Here is a 17810-nt window from a genome sequence, read left to right as displayed (position 1 = left end):
TTTCCATAGGCTGTGTCTGGTACCAGCGCCTCCCTTTTCCAGAGGCTGCGTCTGGTACCAGCGCCTCCCTTTTCCATAGGCTGTGTCTGGTACCAGCGCCTCCCTTTTCCATAGGCTGTGTCTGGTACCAGCGCCTCCCTTTTCCATAGGCTGTGTCTGGTACCAGCGCCTCCCTTTTCCATAGGCTGTGTCTGGTACCAGCGCCTCCCTTTTCCAGATGCTGTGTCTGGTACCAGCGCCTCCCTTTTCCAGATGCTGTGTCTGGTACCAGCGCCTCCCTTTTCCATAGGCTGTGTCTGGTACCAGCGCCTCCCTTTTCCAGATGCTGTGTCTGGTACCAGCGCCTCCCTTTTCCAGATGCTGTGTCTGGTACCAGCGCCTCCCTTTTCCATAGGCTGTGTCTGGTACCAGCGCCTCCCTTTTCCAGATGCTGTGTCTGGTACCAGCGCCTCCCTTTTCCATAGGCTGTGTCTGGTACCAGCGCCTCCCTTTTCCATAGGCTGTGTCTGGTACCAGCGCCTCCCTTTTCCATAGGCTGCGTCTGGTACCAGCGCCTCCCTTTTCCAGAGGCTGCGTCTGGTACCAGCGCCTCCCTTTTCCATAGGCTGCGTCTGGTACCAGCGCCTCCCTTTTCCATAGGCTGCGTCTGGTACCAGCGCCTCCCTTTTCCATAGGCTGCGTCTGGTACCAGCGCCTCCCTTTTCCATAGGCTGTGTCTGGTATCAGCGCCTCCCTTTTCCATAGGCTGTGTCTGGTACCAGCGCCTCCCTTTTCCATAGGCTGTGTCTGGTACCAGCGCCACCCTTTTCCATAGGCTGTGTCTGGTACCAGCGCCTCCCTTTTCCAGAGGCTGCGTCTGGTACCAGCGCCTCCCTTTTCCATAGGCTGCGTCTGGTACCAGCGCCTCCCTTTTCCATAGGCTGCGTCTGGTACCAGCGCCTCCCTTTTCCATAGGCTGCGTCTGGTACCAGCGCCTCCCTTTTCCATAGGCTGTGTCTGGTATCAGCGCCTCCCTTTTCCATAGGCTGCGTCTGGTACCAGCGCCTCCCTTTTCCATAGGCTGTGTCTGGTATCAGCGCCTCCCTTTTCCATAGGCTGTGTCTGGTACCAGCGCCTCCCTTTTCCATAGGCTGTGTCTGGTACCAGCGCCACCCTTTTCCATAGGCTGTGTCTGGTACCAGCGCCTCCCTTTTCCATAGGCTGTGTCTGGTACCAGCGCCTCCCTTTTCCAGAGGCTGCGTCTGGTACCAGCGCCTCCCTTTTCCATAGGCTGTGTCTGGTACCAGCGCCTCCCTTTTCCATAGGCTGCGTCTGGTACCAGCGCCTCCCTTTTCCATAGGCTGCGTCTGGTACCAGCGCCTCCCTTTTCCATAGGCTGCGTCTGGTACCAGCGCCTCCCTTTTCCATAGGCTGTGTCTGGTACCAGCGCCTCCCTTTTCCATAGGCTGTGTCTGGTACCAGCGCCTCCCTTTTCCATAGGCTGTGTCTGGTACCAGCGCCTCCCTTTTCCATAGGCTGTGTCTGGTACCAGCGCCTCCCTTTTCCATAGGCTGTGTCTGGTACCAGCGCCTCCCTTTTCCATAGGCTGTGTCTGGTACCAGCGCCTCCCTTTTCCAGAGGCTGCGTCTGGTACCAGCGCCTCCCTTTTCCATAGGCTGCGTCTGGTACCAGCGCCTCCCTTTTCCATAGGCTGCGTCTGGTACCAGCGCCTCCCTTTTCCATAGGCTGCGTCTGGTACCAGCGCCTCCCTTTTCCATAGGCTGTGTCTGGTATCAGCGCCTCCCTTTTCCATAGGCTGTGTCTGGTACCAGCGCCTCCCTTTTCCATAGGCTGTGTCTGGTACCAGCGCCTCCCTTTTCCAGAAGCTGTGTCTGGTACCAGCGCCTCCCTTTTCCAGATGCTGTGTCTGGTACCAGCGCCTCCCTTTTCCATAGGCTGTGTCTGGTACCAGCGCCTCCCTTTTCCAGATGCTGTGTCTGGTACCAGCGCCTCCCTTTTCCATAGGCTGTGTCTGGTACCAGCGCCTCCCTTTTCCATAGGCTGTGTCTGGTACCAGCGCCTCCCTTTTCCAGATGCTGTGTCTGGTACCAGCGCCTCCCTTTTCCATAGGCTGTGTCTGGTACCAGCGCCTCCCTTTTCCAGATGCTGTGTCTGGTACCAGCGCCTCCCTTTTCCATAGGCTGTGTCTGGTACCAGCGCCTCCCTTTTCCATAGGCTGTGTCTGGTACCAGCGCCTCCCTTTTCCATAGGCTGTGTCTGGTACCAGCGCCTCCCTTTTCCAGAGGCTGCGTCTGGTACCAGCGCCTCCCTTTTCCATAGGCTGCGTCTGGTACCAGCGCCTCCCTTTTCCATAGGCTGCGTCTGGTACCAGCGCCTCCCTTTTCCATAGGCTGCGTCTGGTACCAGCGCCTCCCTTTTCCATAGGCTGTGTCTGGTATCAGCGCCTCCCTTTTCCATAGGCTGTGTCTGGTACCAGCGCCTCCCTTTTCCATAGGCTGTGTCTGGTACCAGCGCCTCCCTTTTCCAGATGCTGTGTCTGGTACCAGCGCCTCCCTTTTCCAGATGCTGTGTCTGGTACCAGCGCCTCCCTTTTCCATAGGCTGTGTCTGGTACCAGCGCCTCCCTTTTCCAGATGCTGTGTCTGGTACCAGCGCCTCCCTTTTCCATAGGCTGTGTCTGGTACCAGCGCCTCCCTTTTCCATAGGCTGTGTCTGGTACCAGCGCCTCCCTTTTCCAGATGCTGTGTCTGGTACCAGCGCCTCCCTTTTCCAGATGCTGTGTCTGGTACCAGCGCCTCCCTTTTCCATAGGCTGTGTCTGGTACCAGCGCCTCCCTTTTCCAGATGCTGTGTCTGGTACCAGCGCCTCCCTTTTCCATAGGCTGTGTCTGGTACCAGCGCCTCCCTTTTCCATAGGCTGTGTCTGGTACCAGCGCCTCCCTTTTCCATAGGCTGAGTCTGGTACCAGCGCCTCCCTTTTCCATAGGCTGTGTCTGGTACCAGCGCCCCCCTTTTCCATAGGCTGTGTCTGGTACCAGCGCCTCCCTTTTCCATAGGCTGTGTCTGGTACCAGCGCCTCCCTTTTCCATAGGCTGTGTCTGGTACCAGCGCCTCCCTTTTCCATAGGCTGTGTCTGGTACCAGCGCCTCCCTTTTCCATAGGCTGTGTCTGGTACCAGCGCCTCCCTTTTGCATAGGCTGTGTCTGGTACCAGCGCCTCCCTTTTCCATAGGCTGCGTCTGGTACCAGCGCCTCCCTTTTCCATAGGCTGTGTCTGGTACCAGCGCCTCCCTTTTCCATAGGCTGCGTCTGGTACCAGCGCCTCCCTTTTCCATAGGCTGTGTCTGGTACCAGCGCCTCCCTTTTCCAGATGCTGTGTCTGGTACCAGCGCCTCCCTTTTCCATAGGCTGTGTCTGGTACCAGCGCCTCCCTTTTCCATAGGCTGTGTCTGGTACCAGCGCCTCCCTTTTCCAGATGCTGTGTCTGGTACCAGCGCCTCCCTTTTCCATAGGCTGTGTCTGGTACCAGCGCCTCCCTTTTCCAGATGCTGTGTCTGGTACCAGCGCCTCCCTTTTCCATAGGCTGTGTCTGGTACCAGCGCCTCCCTTTTCCATAGGCTGTGTCTGGTACCAGCGCCTCCCTTTTCCATAGGCTGTGTCTGGTACCAGCGCCTCCCTTTTCCAGAGGCTGCGTCTGGTACCAGCGCCTCCCTTTTCCATAGGCTGCGTCTGGTACCAGCGCCTCCCTTTTCCATAGGCTGCGTCTGGTACCAGCACCTCCCTTTTCCATAGGCTGCGTCTGGTACCAGCGCCTCCCTTTTCCATAGGCTGTGTCTGGTATCAGCGCCTCCCTTTTCCATAGGCTGTGTCTGGTACCAGCGCCTCCCTTTTCCATAGGCTGTGTCTGGTACCAGCGCCTCCCTTTTCCAGATGCTGTGTCTGGTACCAGCGCCTCCCTTTTCCAGATGCTGTGTCTGGTACCAGCGCCTCCCTTTTCCATAGGCTGTGTCTGGTACCAGCGCCTCCCTTTTCCAGATGCTGTGTCTGGTACCAGCGCCTCCCTTTTCCATAGGCTGTGTCTGGTACCAGCGCCTCCCTTTTCCATAGGCTGTGTCTGGTACCAGCGCCTCCCTTTTCCAGATGCTGTGTCTGGTACCAGCGCCTCCCTTTTCCAGATGCTGTGTCTGGTACCAGCGCCTCCCTTTTCCATAGGCTGTGTCTGGTACCAGCGCCTCCCTTTTCCAGATGCTGTGTCTGGTACCAGCGCCTCCCTTTTCCATAGGCTGTGTCTGGTACCAGCGCCTCCCTTTTCCATAGGCTGTGTCTGGTACCAGCGCCTCCCTTTTCCATAGGCTGAGTCTGGTACCAGCGCCTCCCTTTTCCATAGGCTGTGTCTGGTACCAGCGCCCCCCTTTTCCATAGGCTGTGTCTGGTACCAGCGCCTCCCTTTTCCATAGGCTGTGTCTGGTACCAGCGCCTCCCTTTTCCATAGGCTGTGTCTGGTACCAGCGCCTCCCTTTTCCATAGGCTGTGTCTGGTACCAGCGCCTCCCTTTTCCATAGGCTGTGTCTGGTACCAGCGCCTCCCTTTTGCATAGGCTGTGTCTGGTACCAGCGCCTCCCTTTTCCATAGGCTGTGTCTGGCATTTCATCCCAGACACTTTTTTGTTAATTAAAGAAGAACACATAATATTATTTTATGAGTCTACACGCAATATGATCAAACACTAAAACCCGAAATAGCGAGAGAAGAGACACTGGTAGAACGAGTCTGACGCGGTGCAGATCCAAGATCAGCATCTGAGACAAATAATCCTCATTAATGAAGTGATTCATCTCCTGCAACAACCCCGGGACACAAAACACAGGAGAGGAGGGAGGGGAATGGAAGAGTCGGCACAAGCCGTGATTCATGTCGGGGTTTACTAACCTCAGCGTTAGCGCCGACCCATCCGGCTATTTATGTTGGGTTCAGATACAGCGCCTTATTACGTGGGATGTCAGCAAGTGGTTCATCACTTCCACCCTGGGCGAGACAGGGAGGAGCGCTGACACTTCTTCCACGCAGGGCGGAGGAGAACCCGAAGGGTTTGTGGAACTGATTCTGGTTCTTAAGGTGTAATTAGAGGAGTTTAGTCCAGACGGCGGCTCCTGGGTCACTGCGCTGGCACAGCGGGCATTGTGATTGGCACTAGAGGACATTGGATCATGTTGTAGACACGGAGGGTAATTATAGGGGATGTCACTGTCTGCATGGTTGATATTTTTGGGGTTTTTATGGGAGTTATCTTACCCAAGTGCAAAAATACACTCCCCACCATAAACTTTCCTAGAGCGGGAAGACCCTGCAAGACATCACAGTAACAGAGAATAATCAGACCTGTGTGATGTCACATGACCGGGGATAGAATGAGCCGTGCACCTGTGTGACATCACATGACCAGGGATAGAATGAGCCGTGCACCTGTGTGATGTCACATGACCGGGGATAGAATGAGCCACCCACCTGTGTGATGTCACATGACCAGGGATAGAATGAGCCGTGCACCTGTGTGATGTCACATGACCGGGGATAGAATGAGCTGCGCACCTGTGTGATGTCACATGACCAGGGATAGAATGAGCCACGCACCTGTGTGATGTCACATGACCGGGGATAGAATGAGCCACCCACCTGTGTGATGTCACATGACCAGGGATAGAATGAGCCGTGCACCTGTGTGATGTCACATGACCGGGGATAGAATGAGCCGCGCACCTGTGTGACATCACATGACCAGGGATAGAATGAGCCGCGCACCTGTGTGATGTCACATGACCGGGGATAGAATGAGCCACCCACCTGTGTGATGTCACATGATCAGGGATAGAATGAGCCGTGCACCTGTGTGATGTCACATGACCAGGGATAGAATGAGCCGTGCACCTGTGTGATGTCACATGACCGGGGATAGAATGAGCCGCACACCTGTGTGACATCACATGACCAGGGATAGAATGAGCCGCGCACCTGTGTGACATCACATGACCAGGGATAGAATGAGCTGTGCACCTGTGTGATGTCACATGACCAGGGATAGAATGAGCCGTGCACCTGTGTGATGTCACATGACCGGGGATAGAATGAGCCGCACACCTGTGTGACATCACATGACCAGGGATAGAATGAGCCGCGCACCTGTGTGACATCACATGACCAGGGATAGAATGAGCCGTGCACCTGTGTGATGTCACATGACCAGGGATAGAATGAGCCGCGCACCTGTGTGACATCACATGACCAGGGATAGAATGAGCCGCGCACCTGTGTGACATCACATGACCGGGGATAGAATGAGCCACCCACCTGTGTGATGTCACATGACCAGGGATAGAATGAGCCGTGCACCTGTGTGATGTCACATGACCAGGGATAGAATGAGCCGCGCACCTGTGTGATGTCACATGACCGGGGATATACCGAGCCATGCACCTGTGTGACATCACATGACCAGGAATAGAATGAGCCGCGCACCTGTGTGACATCACATGACCAGGGATAGAATGAGCCGTGCACCTGTGTGACGTCACATGACCAGGGATAGAATGAGCTGTGCACCTGTGTGATGTCACATGACCGGGGATAGAATGAGCCGCGCACCTGTGTGATGTCACATGACCAGGGATAGAATGAGCCGCGCACCTGTGTGATGTCACATGACCAGGGATAGAATGAGCCGAGCACCTGTGTGATGTCACATGACCGGGGATAGAATGAGCCGCGCACCTGTGTGATGTCACATGACCGGGGATAGAATGAGCCGCGCACCTGTGTGATGTCACATGACCGGGGATATACCGAGCCATGCACCTGTGTGACATCACATGACCAGGAATAGAATGAGCCGCGCACCTGTGTGACATCACATGACCAGGGATAGAATGAGCCGTGCACCTGTGTGACGTCACATGACCAGGGATAGAATGAGCTGTGCACCTGTGTGATGTCACATGACCAGGGATAGAATGAGCCGTGCACCTGTGTGATGTCACATGACCAGGGACAGAATGAGCCGTGCACCTGTGTGATGTCACATGACCAGGGACAGAATGAGCTGTGCACCTGTGTGATGTCACATGACCGGGGATAGAATGAGCCGCGCACCTGTGTGATTTCACATGACCAGGGATAGAATGAGCCGCACACCTGTGTGATGTCACATGACCAGGGATAGAATGAGCCGAGCACCTGTGTGATGTCACATGACCGGGGATAGAATGAGCCGTGCACCTGTGTGATGTCACATGACCAGGGATATAATAAGCCGCGCACCTGTGTGATGTCACATGATCAGGGATATAACGAGCCTTGCACCTGTGTGACATCACATGACCAGGAATAAAATGAGCTGTGCACCTGTGTGACATAACATGACCAGGGATATAAGGAGTCGTGCACCTGTGTGACATCACTTGACCAGGCATATAAAGGGCTATGCACCTGTGTGACATCACATGACCAGGGATATAAGGAGCCGTGCACCTGTGTGACATCACATGACCAGGGATATAACTAGCCGTGTACCTTTGTGACATCACATGACCAGGGATATAACTAGCCGTGTACCTTTGTGACATCACATGACCAGGGATATAACTAGCCGTGCACCTGTGTGACAACACATGACCACGGATATAAAGGGCCATGCACCGGTGTGACATCACATGACCAGGGATATAACTAGCCGTGTACCTTTGTGACATCACATGACCAGGGATATAAAGGGCCATGCACCGGTGTAACCACATGACCATGAATCTTGACATCACATGAGTTTATCCACGGGAGTTAACAATGAAGCTTCCTACAGAATGACAGCAAGCAGAGATCTATGAAATCATGAGGAATTGATACAGAAAGTGTATTGGAAGATTGTGTAACTTATCATAACACAAACAATATCAATTATTTGGCCAACCCCTTGACACTCAAAAACCTATCGGCTCCGCCACCATATCATTCTCCATTCCCCAAGCTTAAAAAACGGACCAAAAACGCCACGTGTGGCATCACCCTTAGCTATAAGGATTAGATAATTACCTCCTCAGCTTCACTGTTACACCTGGACAGTATTCAGACCAGAGCGGATTGGGGGGGGGGGTCCAGTTTGTCACATCCCTGTACAAGCCGTCAGTAAGTTTTCATCCTGTAAACAGGAAATAAGTGATCCGTCAGACATCCGCACACATCGCCATCACTAATTAGCGCAATCACGCTGCACGCTTCATATACCGCCACACTGAATGCAGCAATCAACCTCATGAGGCTCCTACAGGAACACAACGGGGAAAGCTTTATTCCTCGGAGTGTGAATTTCCATCGAGAGGACGTTTAAAACAAAAGATGAACAATTCTAGAGAAGTGGTTGTAATGAAATATTGTGAGAGAGAAATTCACGCTGAACGATGCAAGGATTCATGAAAATGGCTCCGTGTATGAAGAAACAATAATTCCCTGCCGATCCTGGAGGATCTTTCTTATTCTGAAGTCTGGCACCTACCACGTGCAAGTGTTCTCTTCTGATGGGGATGTGAGGCCATTGTCCAGCTAATGGACCCATTATTAGGGTGCGGTCACACGGCGCGTTTAACGCATGCGTTTAAAAACGCATTGCAATAGCTGGAGAGTGATTTGCCTAATTAAACAGCTGGTAACACCTGTGTTTACAAAACGCAACAGTTAACGCATTGTTAACGCATGCGTTAACATCGCGGTTAACGCATGCGTTTTGTAAACACAACTGTTAAGAGGTGTTTAATTAGGCAAATCACTCTTCAGCTAATCCAATGCGTTTTTAAACGCATGCATTAAACGCGACGTGTGACCGCACCCTTAAAGGGAACCTGATTACCCCATTGATCTAGCAGCCCCCTCAGCCCAGGGATGAAATGTCCTTTCTAGAATTCCCTCTTTTATATTATATCTCACCCTTTTACCTATAAAAAAAAAAAACTTCTCTTGTGAGAATGAGCAGAAAAAGAGTCATATTTTACTTAAGATGAGTCAAGTTTAAGGGCGCGTTCACACGTTGCGTTTTGACCTGCGTTTTCATTGCGTTTGAACATATATACAACAGCTGAGGAGAGGTGATTTGCCTAATGACATCACTGTTAACATTTCCGTTTACAAAACGCATTGTAAACACGGTGTTAACGCATGCGTTAACAACGCGTTAACGCATGTGTTTTGTTACACACGTGCGTTAACATTGCGTTTACAAACGTTCACCTCTCATCAGCTGTTGTATATGCATTTCAAACGCAATGAAAACGCGACCAAAACGCAACGTGTGAACGCGCCCTAAAGGTAGACGCCCCTTAAATTGCCTCATATTTTTGGTGTTATGTCACAGATAAGGATCCCATCTTTTAGAACACATAAGACTTGTGGCTCTGTGATCTACAGAACCGGAAATACAGGCTGCTAACAACATAGTTGGGAATTTCCATAAATGACTGTATCTCTGGTTCTGTAGCTCACAAAACCACAAGCCTGATCTGATCTGAAAGATGTGATTATTGAATATCTTGAATATGACACCAGAAGTTTCTAGGTGCTATAGAACCAAAGATAGGGGCATCTGAAATTAAAATAATAATAAAAATAATCTTTATTTATACAGCGCCATCATATTCCGTAGCTTTACTTATCATAGGGGACAGATACAAATATAATATTACATTACAGAGTACAAACAGTCATATGGAACAATAGGAGGGAGGGCCCTGATCACAAGAGCTTACAGTCTATGAGGATGAGGGGGTGACACAAGAGCTTACAGTCTATGAGGATGAGGGGGTGACACAAGAGCTTACAGTCTATGAGGATGAGGGGGACACAAGAGCTTACAGTCTATGAGGATGAAGGGTGACACAAGAGCTTACAGTCTATAAGGAGGAGGGGGTGACACAAGAGCTTACAGTCTATGAGGATGAGGGGAGGACACAAGAGCTTACAGTCTATGAGGATGAGGGGGTGACACAAGAGCTTACAGTCTATGAGGATGAGGGGGTGACACAAGAGCTTACAGTCTATGAGGATGAGGGGAGGACACACGAGCTTACAGTCTATGAGGATGAGAGGGTGACCAATAGCTTACAGTCTATGAGGATGAGGGATGACACAAGAGCTTACAGTCTATGAGGATGAGGGATGACACAAGAGCTAACAGTCTATGAGGATGAGGGGGTGACACAGGAGCTTACAGTCTATGAGGATGAGGGGAGGACACAAGAGCTTACAGTCTATGAGGATGAGAGGGTGACCAATAGCTTACAGTCTATGAGGATGAGGGGGTGACACAAGAGCTTACAGTCTATGAGGATGAGGGGATGACACAAGAGCTTACAGTCTATGAGGATGAGGGATGACACAAGAGCTTACAGTCTATGAGGATGAGGGGGTGACACAGGAGCTTACCGTCTATGAGGATGATGGGGACACAAGAGCTTACAGTCTATGAGGATGAGGGAATGACACAAGAGCTTACAGTCTATGAGGATGAGGGATGACACAAGAGCTTACAGTCTATGAGGATGAGGGGATGACACAAGAGCTTACAGTCTATGAGGATGAGGGATGACACAAGAGCTTACAGTCTATGAGGATGAGGGGGTGACACAGGAGCTTACCGTCTATGAGGATGATGGGGACACAAGAGCTTACAGTTTATGAGTATGAGGGGATGACACAAGAGCTTACAGTCTATGAGGATGAGGGATGACACAAGAGCTTACAGTCTATGAGGATGAGGGGGTGACACAAGAGCTTACAGTCTATGAGGATGAGGGGAGGACACAAGAGCTTACAGTCTATGAGGATGAGAGGGTGACCAATAGCTTACAGTCTATGAGGATGAGGGATGACACAAGAGCTTACAGTCTATGAGGATGAGGGGGTGACACAAGAGCTTACAGTCTATGAGGATGAGGGGGTGACACAAGAGCTTACAGTCTATGAGGATGAGGGGGTGACACAAGATCTTACAGTCTATGAGGATGAGGGATGACACAAGAGCTAACAGTCTATGAGGATGAGGGGGTGACACAGGAGCTTACAGTCTATGAGGATGAGGGGAGGACACAAGAGCTTACAGTCTATGAGGATGAGAGGGTGACCAATAGCTTACAGTCTATGAGGATGAGGGGGTGACACAAGAGCTTACAGTCTATGAGGATGAGGGGATGACACAAGAGCTTACAGTCTATGAGGATGAGGGATGACACAAGAGCTTACAGTCTATGAGGATGAGGGGGTGACACAGGAGTTTACCGTCTATGAGGATGATGGGGACACAAGAGCTTACAGTCTATGAGGATGAGGGGATGACACAAGAGCTTACAGTCTATGAGGATGAGGGATGACACAAGAGCTTACAGTCTATGAGGATGAGGGGGTGACACAAGAGCTTACAGTCTATGAGGATGAGGGGATGACACAAGAGCTTACAGTCTATGAGGATGAGGGATGACACAAGAGCTTACAGTCTATGAGGATGAGGGGGTGACACAGGAGCTTACCGTCTATGAGGATGATGGGGACACAAGAGCTTACAGTCTATGAGGATGAGGGGATGACAAAAGAGCTTACAGTCTATGAGGATGAGGGATGACACAAGAGCTTACAGTCTATGAGGATGAGGGGGTGACACAGGAGCTTACCGTCTATGAGGATGATGGGGACACAAGAGCTTACAGTCTATGAGGATGAGGGGGTGACACAAGAGATTACAGTCTATGAGGAGGAGGGGGTGACACAAGAGCTTACAGTCTATGAGGATGAGGGGGAGACACAAGAGCTTACAGTCTATGAGGATGAGGGGGTGACACATGAGCTTACAGTCTATGAGGATGAGGGGGTGACACAAGAGCTTACAGTCTATGAGGATGAGGGGTGACACAAGAGCTTACAGTCTATGAGGATGAGGGGGTGACACAAGAGCTTACAGTCTATGAGGATGAGGAGGTAACACAAGAGCTTACAGTCTATGAGGATGAGGGGGTGACACAAGAGCTTACAGTCTATGAGGATGAGGGGGTGACACAGGAGCTTACAGTCTATGAGGATGAGGGGGTGACACAAGAGCTTACACTCTATGAGGATGAGGGGGTGACACAAGAGCTTACAGTCTATGAGGATGAGGGGGTGACACAAGAACTTACAGTCTATGAGGATGATGGGTACACAAGAGCTTACAGTCTATGAGGATGAGGGGGTGACACAAGAGATTACAGTCTATGAGGAGGAGGGGGTGACACAAGAGCTTACAGTCTATGAGGATGAGGGGGAGACACAAGAGCTTACAGTCTATGAGGATGAGGGGGTGACACAAGAGCTTACAGTCTATGAGGATGAGGGGGTGACACAAGAGCTTACAGTCTATGAGGATGAGGGGTGACACAAGAGCTTACAGTCTATGAGGATGAGGAGGTAACACAAGAGCTTACAGTCTATGAGGATGAGGGGGTGACACAAGAGCTTACAGACTATGAGGATGAGGGGGTGACATAAGAGCTTACAGTCTATGAGGATGAGAGGGTGACACAAGAGCTTACAGTCTATGAGGATGAGGGGGTGACACAAGAGCTTACAGTCTATGAGGATGAGGGGGACACAAGAGCTTACAGTCTATGAGGATGAGGAGGTAACACAAGAGCTTACAGTCTATGAGGATGAGGGGGTGACACAAGAGCTTACAGTCTATGAGGATGAGGGGGTGACACAAGAGCTTACAGTCTATGAGGATGAGGGGGTGACACAAGAGCTTGCAGTCTATTAGGATGAGGGGAGGACACAAGAGCTTACAGTCTATGAGGATGAGAGGGTGACCAATAGCTTACAGTCTATGAGGATGAGGGATGACACAAGAGCTTACAGTCTATGAGGATGAGGGGGTGACACAAGAGCTTACAGTCTATGAGGATGAGGGGGTGACACAAGAGCTTACAGTCTATGAGGATGAGGGGGTGACACAAGATCTTACAGTCTATGAGGATGAGGGATGACACAAGAGCTAACAGTCTATGAGGATGAGGGGGTGACACAGGAGCTTACAGTCTATGAGGATGAGGGGAGGACACAAGAGCTTACAGTCTATGAGGATGAGAGGGTGACCAATAGCTTACAGTCTATGAGGATGAGGGGGTGACACAAGAGCTTACAGTCTATGAGGATGAGGGGATGACACAAGAGCTTACAGTCTATGAGGATGAGGGATGACACAAGAGCTTACAGTCTATGAGGATGAGGGGGTGACACAGGAGTTTACCGTCTATGAGGATGATGGGGACACAAGAGCTTACAGTCTATGAGGATGAGGGGATGACACAAGAGCTTACAGTCTATGAGGATGAGGGATGACACAAGAGCTTACAGTCTATGAGGATGAGGGGGTGACACAAGAGCTTACAGTCTATGAGGATGAGGGGATGACACAAGAGCTTACAGTCTATGAGGATGAGGGATGACACAAGAGCTTACAGTCTATGAGGATGAGGGGGTGACACAGGAGCTTACCGTCTATGAGGATGATGGGGACACAAGAGCTTACAGTCTATGAGGATGAGGGGATGACAAAAGAGCTTACAGTCTATGAGGATGAGGGATGACACAAGAGCTTACAGTCTATGAGGATGAGGGGGTGACACAGGAGCTTACCGTCTATGAGGATGATGGGGACACAAGAGCTTACAGTCTATGAGGATGAGGGGGTGACACAAGAGATTACAGTCTATGAGGAGGAGGGGGTGACACAAGAGCTTACAGTCTATGAGGATGAGGGGGAGACACAAGAGCTTACAGTCTATGAGGATGAGGGGGTGACACATGAGCTTACAGTCTATGAGGATGAGGGGGTGACACAAGAGCTTACAGTCTATGAGGATGAGGGGTGACACAAGAGCTTACAGTCTATGAGGATGAGGGGGTGACACAAGAGCTTACAGTCTATGAGGATGAGGAGGTAACACAAGAGCTTACAGTCTATGAGGATGAGGGGGTGACACAAGAGCTTACAGTCTATGAGGATGAGGGGGTGACACAGGAGCTTACAGTCTATGAGGATGAGGGGGTGACACAAGAGCTTACACTCTATGAGGATGAGGGGGTGACACAAGAGCTTACAGTCTATGAGGATGAGGGGGTGACACAAGAACTTACAGTCTATGAGGATGATGGGTACACAAGAGCTTACAGTCTATGAGGATGAGGGGGTGACACAAGAGATTACAGTCTATGAGGAGGAGGGGGTGACACAAGAGCTTACAGTCTATGAGGATGAGGGGGAGACACAAGAGCTTACAGTCTATGAGGATGAGGGGGTGACACAAGAGCTTACAGTCTATGAGGATGAGGGGGTGACACAAGAGCTTACAGTCTATGAGGATGAGGGGTGACACAAGAGCTTACAGTCTATGAGGATGAGGAGGTAACACAAGAGCTTACAGTCTATGAGGATGAGGGGGTGACACAAGAGCTTACAGACTATGAGGATGAGGGGGTGACATAAGAGCTTACAGTCTATGAGGATGAGAGGGTGACACAAGAGCTTACAGTCTATGAGGATGAGGGGGTGACACAAGAGCTTACAGTCTATGAGGATGAGGGGGACACAAGAGCTTACAGTCTATGAGGATGAGGAGGTAACACAAGAGCTTACAGTCTATGAGGATGAGGGGGTGACACAAGAGCTTACAGTCTATGAGGATGAGGGGGTGACACAAGAGCTTACAGTCTATGAGGATGAGGGGGTGACACAAGAGCTTGCAGTCTATTAGGATGACGGGATGACACAAGAGCTTACAGTCTATGAGGATGAGGGGGTGACACAAGAGCTTACAGTCTATGAGGATGAGGGGGACACAAGAGCTTACACTCTATGAGGATTAGGGGGATACACAAGAGCTTACAGTCTATGAGGATGAGGGGGTGACACGAGAGCTTACAGTCTATGAGGATGAGGGGTTGACACAAGAGATTACAGTCTATGAGAATGAGGGGTTGACACAAGAGATTACAGTCTATGAGGATGATGGGTGACACAAGAGCTTACAGTCTATGAGGATGAGGGGTTGACACAAGAGCTTACAGTGTATGAGGATGAGGAGGTGACACAAGAGCTTACAGTCTATGAGGATGAGGGGAGGACAAAAGAGCTTACAGTCTATGAGGATGAGGGAGTGACACAAGAGCTTACAGTCTATGAGGATGAGGGGTTGACACAAGAGCTTACAGTCTATGAGGATGATGGGTGACACAAAAGCTTACAGTCTATGAGGATGAGGGGAGGACACAAGAGCTTACAGTCTATGAGGATGAGGGAGTGACACAAGAGCTTACAGTCTATGAGGATGAGGGGGTGACACAAGAGCTTACAGTCTATGAGGATGAGGGGGGGACACAAGAGCTTATAGTCTATGAGGATGAGGGAGTGACACAAGAGCTTACAGTCTATGAGGATGAGGGGTGACACAAGAGCTTACAGTCTATGAGGATGAGGGGTGACACAAGAGCTTACAGTCTATGAGGATAAGGGGTGACACAAGGGCTTACAGTCTATGAGGATGAGGGGGTGACACAAGAGCTTACAGTCTATAAGGATGAGGGAGTGACACAAGAGCTTACAGTCTATGAGGATGAGGGGGGTGACACAAGAGCTTACAGTCTATGAGGATAAGGGGTGACACAAGGGCTTACAGTCTATGAGGATGAGGGGGTGACACAAGAGCTTACAGTCTATGAGGATGAGGGAGTGACACAAGAGCTTACAGTCTATGAGGATGAGGGGTGACACAAGAGCTTACAGTCTATGAGGATAAGGGGGTGACACAAGAGCTTACAGTCTATGAGGATGAGGGGAGGACACAAGGGCTTACAGTCTATGAGGATGAGGGAGTGACACAAGAGCTTACAGTCTATGAGGATGAGGGGGGTGACACAAGAGCTTACAGTCTATGAGGATGAGGGGGTGACACAAGAGCTTACAGTCTATGAGGATGAGGGGTGACACAAGAGCTTACAGTCTATGAGGATGAGGGGTGACACAAGAGCTTACAGTCTATGAGGATGAGGGGGTGACACAAGAGCTTACAGTCTATGAGGATGAGGGGGTGACACAAGAGCTTACAGTCTATGAGGATGAGGGGGTGACATAAGAGCTTACAGTCTATGAGGATGAGGGGGTTACACAAGAGCTTACAGTGTATGAGGATGAGGGGGTGACACAAGAGCTTACAGTCTATGAGGATGAGGAGGTGACACAAGAGCTTACAGTGTATGAGGATGAGGGGGTGACACAAGAGATTACAGACTATGAGGATGAGGGGGTGACACAAGAGCTTACAGTCTATGAGGATGAGGGGGTGACACAAGAGCTTACAGTCTATGAGGATGAGGGGGTGACACAAGAGCTTACAGTCTATGAGGATGAGGGGGTGACATAAGAGCTTACAGTCTATGAGGATGAGGGGGTTACACAAGAGCTTACAGTGTATGAGGATGAGGGGGTGACACAAGAGCTTACAGTCTATGAGGATGAGGGGGTGACACATGAGCTTACAGTCTATGAGGATGAGGGGGTGACACAAGAGATTACAGTCTATGAGGATGAGGGGGGACACAAGAGCTAACAGTCTATGAGGAGGAGGGGGTGACACAAGAACTTACAGTCTATGAGGATGAGGGGGATACACAAGAGCTTACAGTCTATGAGGATGAGGGGGGACACAAGAGCTTACAGTCTATGAGGATGAGGGGGTGACACAAGAGCTTACAGTCTATGAGGATGAGGGGGTGACACATGAGCTTACAGTCTATGAGGATGAGGGGATGACACAAGAGCTTACAGTCTATGAGGATGAGGGAGATACACAAGAGCTTACAGTCTATGAGGATGAGGGGGTGACACAAGAGCTTACAGTCTATGAGGATGAGGGGTTGACACAAGAGATTACAGTCTATGAGGATGAGGGGGTGACATGAGCTTACAGTCTATGAGGATGAGGGGGTGACACAAGAGCTTACAGTCTATGAGAATGAGAGGGTGACACAAGAGCTTACAGTCTGAGGATGAGGGGGTGACACAAGAGCTTACAGACTATGAGGATGAGGGGGTGACATAAGAGCTTACAGTCTATGAGGATGAGGGGGTGACACAAGAGCTTACAGTCTATGAGGATGAGGGGGTGACACAAGAGCTTACAGTCTATGAGGATGAGGGGGACACAAGAGCTTACAGTCTATGAGGATGAGGAGGTAACACAAGAGCTTACAGTCTATGAGGATGAGGGGGTGACACAAGAGCTTACAGTCTATGAGGATGAGGGGGTGACACAAGAGCTTACAGTCTATGAGGATGAGGGGGTGACACAAGAGCTTGCAGTCTATTAGGATGACGGGATGACACAAGAGCTTACAGTCTATGAGGATGAGGGGGTGACACAAGAGCTTACAGTCTATGAGGATGAGGGGGACACAAGAGCTTACAGTCTATGAGGATGAAGGGTGACACAAGAGCTTACAGTCTATGAGGATGAGGGGGTGACACAAGAGCTTACAGTCTATGAGGATGAGGGGGTGACACAGGAGCTTACAGTCTATGAGGATGAGGGGGTGACACAAGAGCTTACACTCTATGAGGATTAGGGGGATACACAAGAGCTTACAGTCTATGAGGATGAGGGGGTGACACGAGAGCTAACAGTCTATGAGGATGAGGGGTTGACACAAGAGATTACAGTCTATGAGGATGAGGGGTTGACACAAGAGATTACAGTCTA

General features: G+C 50.7%; 1 protein-coding gene and 1 long non-coding RNA gene across 3 annotated transcripts in view; one reads left to right on the top strand and one right to left on the bottom strand.

Annotated features, from left to right (window-relative positions):
- The window catches only part of AXIN1 (axin 1), a 97702-nt gene that overhangs the window by 31280 nt on the left and 48612 nt on the right, over window positions 1-17810 (top strand). The gene's annotated exons all lie outside the window — the stretch shown is intronic.
- LOC140074726 (uncharacterized) overlaps window positions 1-17810 on the bottom strand; it is a 128018-nt gene that overhangs the window by 87000 nt on the left and 23208 nt on the right. For both annotated transcript variants that reach the window (XR_011849258.1, XR_011849257.1), the window contains exon 3: window positions 8077-8182. This is a non-coding gene — a long non-coding RNA (uncharacterized lncRNA). The remainder of the gene's footprint in view (window positions 1-8076; window positions 8183-17810) is intronic.

This window comes from Engystomops pustulosus, chromosome 8 (genome assembly GCF_040894005.1).
Source record: "Engystomops pustulosus chromosome 8, aEngPut4.maternal, whole genome shotgun sequence".
In the NCBI taxonomy this organism is placed as follows: domain Eukaryota; kingdom Metazoa; phylum Chordata; class Amphibia; order Anura; family Leptodactylidae; genus Engystomops; species Engystomops pustulosus.
This window is presented reverse-complemented; position numbering and strand designations above follow the sequence as displayed.